Source organism: Mastigoproctus giganteus, chromosome 10 (assembly GCF_048544385.1).
Source record: "Mastigoproctus giganteus isolate SK-2022 chromosome 10, ASM4854438v1, whole genome shotgun sequence".
NCBI lineage: Eukaryota > Metazoa > Arthropoda > Arachnida > Uropygi > Thelyphonidae > Mastigoproctus > Mastigoproctus giganteus.
The window spans coordinates 121,524,713-121,530,712 of record NC_143584.1 but is presented as its reverse complement, the minus strand read 5'-3'; the positions used below and the strand labels follow the sequence as shown (position 1 = coordinate 121,530,712).

General features: G+C 35.8%; 1 protein-coding gene across 1 annotated transcript in view; it reads left to right on the top strand.

Annotated features, from left to right (window-relative positions):
• Nucleotides 1-577: 577 nt before the first annotated feature.
• Nucleotides 578-6,000, top strand: part of LOC150079260 (uncharacterized) — a 316,981-nt gene continuing 311,558 nt past the window's right edge. The window contains exon 1 of the mRNA XM_090383765.1: nt 578-754. The gene's annotated coding sequence lies outside the window, so the exon portion shown is untranslated. The remainder of the gene's footprint in view (nt 755-6,000) is intronic.

Sequence of the window (6,000 nt, the reverse complement as noted above, 5' to 3'; positions counted from 1 at the left end):
GCATTTCTGCCCTAATGGGCACTCATCGTTTCATTCTGTATATGTGTGTGCATGCGGGCGCTACTGATGGGAAGCGGACAAGAAGACGAAAGAGTTGATCAGAAACAAAGAAGTCTGTGCGATATTCAGTATTGGGGTTGAGAGCAAAGACTCGAGTTCGAACTATAAATATGACACCCTTTATACTCTTCAACGCCATTGAAAAAGCGTAAGTTAACAACTTTTGGATGCAAATGATGAAATCATCTAGTCGATGTGTGGAACATTAATCCTATTTGTGGAACATTAATCCTATTAATCCTACCAGTGCATATTTATTATTTTTTGTGTAGTGTACATGTGTTTGTTTTTATGTGAGCACAGCTGAAAGCTAAAGTGAGAACTACAATAAATGCTCCAACCCTTTGTTTCAGGTGAGGGTGAAGAGGATGCCGGTTTAAGTTTGGACAGTTCCCTTCTGGCCTCTGACCCAGAACAGGACTGCGGAATCAACTTCTTGTTGGAGGACGACATGACCGCTGAACAGGTAGGGATTGACCTGTCGCTTATGTCTCGGATGTCAATGCTTCCTGGGTTAAATTTCTCCTTGACAGACTTCGGTAGTCCGTTGCCGAAAGAACTGGAACTGAGGCCAGGAATTCTACCTGGTGAAATTAGCATATGGACACGAGTTGCGCTTGGTAAAGGCACGCGCCTAGGACCCATCCTAGCCCAGCTACGAGATTCAGCTCTGCCGGTGCCGTCCGTCTGGAAGGTACGACAGTTAGATATTTTCATTTTGATTTTGTTTGATTGTTTTTTTATGAGTTCAGCAGTTTTAGTGTTCAAATAGAGCTTAGCGCTACGGCTGAAAGGTATCCCCATATTTCATCGATTATACTTTCCTTAATCCATTCCTTCATTCCTCATTGTTGGTATTACTCTTATGTATGGCATGGGCAGATATACTTCTTTTGTTGATACCACATTTCACATAAATACTTTAGGGTAGGCAAGGTGGGCACTCGTAAATTTTCACTTGGAGAATGCCTTATCGTCGATTATTGTTTCTTTCTTTCTTTTCTTTTTTTTTTTTACTTGAAATGAGAAAGTGAGCACCAAGACTAATTGGATTGACAGATTTCTTATTTTTAATAAGGTGATTAACGAATACAGTAATAGGCCTATTTCGTTGAATAACTGCATGTACAAATCAATCTCAAACCACGGTGGATTGAAAAAGATAGTGGAATATTCAGTAGATTAACTGAATATTATGACTTTCAACCAAGGTTCTGAACCTTTTTGTTCAATTTTTAATCAGTAGATTAACTTCATTAGTTGACTGCACTATCAACAAGGTGTATGTGAAACAGGGACTTTACGAAGTTAAGTGGGGGAGAAGGCTTTTCCCAATTCAAACACGTACACATTTACCTCATTAGTTCTATGGTAAAGAAAGACATTCTTTACTTTTATAAAATATGCAGTTTTATTTCAACACGTTATATATGTGTTATATATTACAATTTTAAATACAAATCTTAAAACCTACACGCTCGTAATGTATAAACACTGAAGTGTACACAGCAAATTATGTATTATTACACTCCAGTTAGGTAAATACTGATTCACCACACGTACGATAAATATATGATGCAATACAAAATATAAAACAAAAACGGACACATGCCCATTCATCATATACATTTACACATTTTCACGAACTGCATGCCATGTGCAAAATAATAGGAATTTTTAAACATATTAATGATAATGAAGATAAATATAACTGATATAATCTTCGTGTTCAAAAGTTAAGTTAAAACCACTTTTAAACAAAATTTCATAACATTTTACAAGAAAGTGGATCTTCTGGCTTAATTTAACATGATAAATCCATGCATGATGGCAGAATACGATATCAAACTTCTGAACATGTAAGTCAGGAAGGCTATAAAAGTATGCTGTAAAACAGAGCCATTCATTTCTAATTTAGCGCGATACACAATGCATCTCATATGTTCTCTTTCTGAAGAATGAAAAGTAGATATTTAGAAGATTCAAATTAATCTTCTAAATATGGACGAATGGTTATGAAGGTAAGATGATGGTAGGAGAATCGCAAGATGACCAGAGCCCTAACCTTATCAAGAATTGTAATTTCAACGTTATGGAAACAACACCAGGAGATAAGAGGTGTTTCATCAGCAAGTTCTAGGTCAGTCATGCCAGGATATGACGGCCAGGCAGTTCTTTCTCTAGCTCAATGATTTTAAATCAGAGGATGCTGTCGCAGAATACGTTCCCATTCTTCTGACATCAGAAGAAAGGGACCAGTATCACGGCGATAGTTTGGGTAGGCATCATGATAAACAGCGCTCAGCTATTCACATTTTTGAGGGGAAACGTTAACAACTCCAAATCTCAGAATCGCGATTCTTCAGGTCTGCGTGTGGCTTTTCTGTAAATCGGTGGGTCTTGAATTCAATATCGTGGACGATAATGATCTTTGTATAGTGTTCAGTTAGTCAACGGATTTTTTCAAAGTGAGAATATTCTTTGGTTGGTAGGCCAGTCTGCGCTTTGGGCCTGAGTTAGATTAAACATGTCCCAGATGCTTTAGGTAGACGAACTGAGGCACGTCGATTTCCTTTTTGATGAATTGAGAAAGGAGGACATTTTGAGAGGGATGGAGGAGAAGAGATGTTTGGCTGATATAATCAGAAGGCGGTAGAGGAATTGGATTGAACATGTGTTGCGAGGTGAGGGATTGATGAAGGATGTGATTGAAGAAAACGTTGAGGAGAATGAAGAAAATTATGATAAATGAATTGAGAAGAGATAGCGGAGATGGGGAGATGAAAGGGAGGCCTGAGGATAGGGATATATGCAATAGTTGCGTGTTGCATGGACTTCCCTTGGCAGAATAATGAATGATATTCTTAAAGAACCCTCCACTCCATGCACTAAGATCTACTATTCACTATAGTGTATGTTAGGTGTATTTAAATCATGTACTTTTGTATGTGTAGTACCATGTAACCAAGGACGCATATCTTCTCGTTAACCTCATTTTCTGAACTGTGCCATGGATGTGGCACATTATGCCACTACGTCATGAACCAACCAATTAAATCCTAGTCACTTTAACTTTGATCCTGACATAAAGAAATATATGTCATTAAGTAAAGCTCTCACTCTGGTCAGTTGCTAACGTATATAAGTGATATTTTAGCAAATGAACAACGAAAGCTTCACCCGATGATGTATATTTGTTTATGACAAGTTTAAATTAGAGTGAATAGCGTTTAGACACCGTAAATCTTCACAATTTGGAACTTTTCTAATTCGGACCGTCTTTTGTATGCATGAATATTAAATCACCCTTTCTGCATAAACGGAGAAAAACCGGAAAATATATAAACGGAGATTTTTTTCAGTTCTGCATAAATAATAATGCAGAAAGATTTTTCTAAACGAGAACTGAATGATACAATTCAAACTTTTTCTCGGAGTTTCACAATCCCTTTTTGTAAAAGAAGTAGAAACAAAAAAAAAAATGTAATGCAGATGAAATAAAGTCATTGTTGTTGCAAATAATGCACCTGTACATTCTTCCGTTGAAATTTTATCAAGCAACGATGGAAATATCAAATGTCCTTTCTAGCCTTTCAGTATCGTAGTCCTCAATACAATCTCTGGATCAGGGAGTCATACGTTTTTACGCTGTACAGTTAGCTACAAATGTTTGTATCAAAGCAAACGATTGAAGAGGGTTGGCCTTTTTGACGTTTCTGACAATGGGCAGGACGATAGGTGAAAAGACATTGTCCAATATTAAAAATTATAACATAAAAGTGCTATTTACAACTGGGATGGAAGCTACGTACATAAAATGATGTCAGTTATAAACGGTCTGAATTAGTAAGTTTTACGATATCTGAAAACTGAGGCTAATGAAGTACAGTAGAGGACAAAGAGAAAGTGCGTGGAAAATGCAAAATGCTATTGAATGCTGATGCTCTATTGCAGTGTTTCCCAACGTGGGTCCCACGCCCCACATGGGGGCAATTTGATTGTTCAGGGGGGCAATTCAAAAATTGCTCGTCTAGAGTTTAAAACAACCGCCTACTATGATTTAACTTGTACAAAAGAAGAATTGTTGGTATCTCAATTTTAAATAAGCATTCGTTAAATGTTGTACTTTCTATAGAGCTGCACTTGAAAGTTTGGAGTAATATCAACTACAGTTTGCTCGGAGAGTATTGCTTACTATGCCTAGTGAAGGAATAGTACATACTGTATTGGACGATTGCTTATGGCATATGCAATGTGCAAGCAAAGTGGTTGTCTACTGTAGCCTACCGCAAACTCAGCATGTTATATGAAATAGGTAATTCCTTTCATACAAACGCTCGTTTGGGCATCGTGACTGTACATTTGGATAGGTTTGACGATCTCAGATTAAAATAAAAATTACTTTGTCCACGCACAGAATTATTATTAATGAAGAACCGTGATATACAATGGTATGTATTTGTCATATATGTATTTCTGTGGTCTCAGTAAATAAGCAAATAAGTCCAAAAACTCGAATTTGCAGGAGAGGAAAAATAAACTTCACACTCTCATATAAACACGCATATATTCGAATATACAAATATTTATTACTCACGCTAAAACTACAATAACGAAGATAGCTGCGTGTCACATAATAGTAAATAATAAATACTTTATTATAGTGCACTTATCTCATTTTTGACAAATTAGACTTATCTGCTTGTTCACAGAGACCACAGATTTAATAGCCCGAATTCAGTAATTCGTGTGATTTATTCATTCAAAAAGCGTACTAATAATTAATTTTGATATATTAAAATAAAATTAAATTAACTTTAATGCATAGTTTATTTTTAGTGTTTGATTTATCTTATATTTATTTCTTTCAGTTGCGCAGTAAAATGAGTAGTGCAAGTAAAAAAAAAGTTCGTCAGTATTCAGAGGAATACTTAAAATTTGGTTTCATACCCGCTATCCACGATCAAAGGTCACCTTTTTGTCTTTTATGCCAACAATGCTTGACCAACGAATCAATGAAGCGAGGTCGTCTTGAGGCGCATTTGAAGGCGAAACATAATGCTCATGTAAATTCAGATTTAGATTACTTTCAAACTTTAAAGAAGAATTTTGAAAAAAGAGCAACATTAAAGTCTCTGTTTATTGCTCATACTGCAACTGTCAATCGTACTCTTGAGGCTAGTTATGAAATTTCTTTACTCATTGCTAAATCTGGGAAAAATCATACTATAGGAGAGAATTTAATCAAACCATCAATATCAGCATTTCTTAAAACAGTTCTGGAAAAAGATGACAAAGACGTGAAAGCTATGCCACTCAATAACAATACTGTTAGCAGAAGAATAGATGAAATGAGTGAAGATATTGAAATACAACTTGTTGGAAAGCTGAAAACAAGAAAATTCTCAGTGCAAATGGATGAATCAACTTTGAGAGACAGTGAAGCCGTACTGATAACTTATGTGAGATATATTGATAAAGGTAATTTTGCTGAAGAAATGTTATTCTGTAAATCATTAGAGAGCACCACTACCTCCAAAGATATATATAATAAGCTAAAAAATTACTTAGATGACAATAATATACCAATGAAAAATATAACATCTTGCGCTTCAGATGGTGCTCCTAATATGATGGGCAAGAAAAATGGCTGCTTAAAATTGATGAAAGATGAGAATCCAGAAATGCTTCTTGTGCATTGTGTTATTCATAGGGAAAACTTGGTAGCTAAAAATATTTCGCCTGTTCTTCATGAAGTACTAAAATCAGTTATAAAATGTGTCAATGCTATTAAAGCTAATGCCAAATGTGAGCGTCTCTTCAAGCTTTTTTGTGAAGAACAAAATGGAGACCATGTGAGACTTTTACTTCACACTGAAGTAAGGTGGCTCTCGAAAGAGAACTGCTTGAAAAGATTCATGGAACTATTTGATACTATTA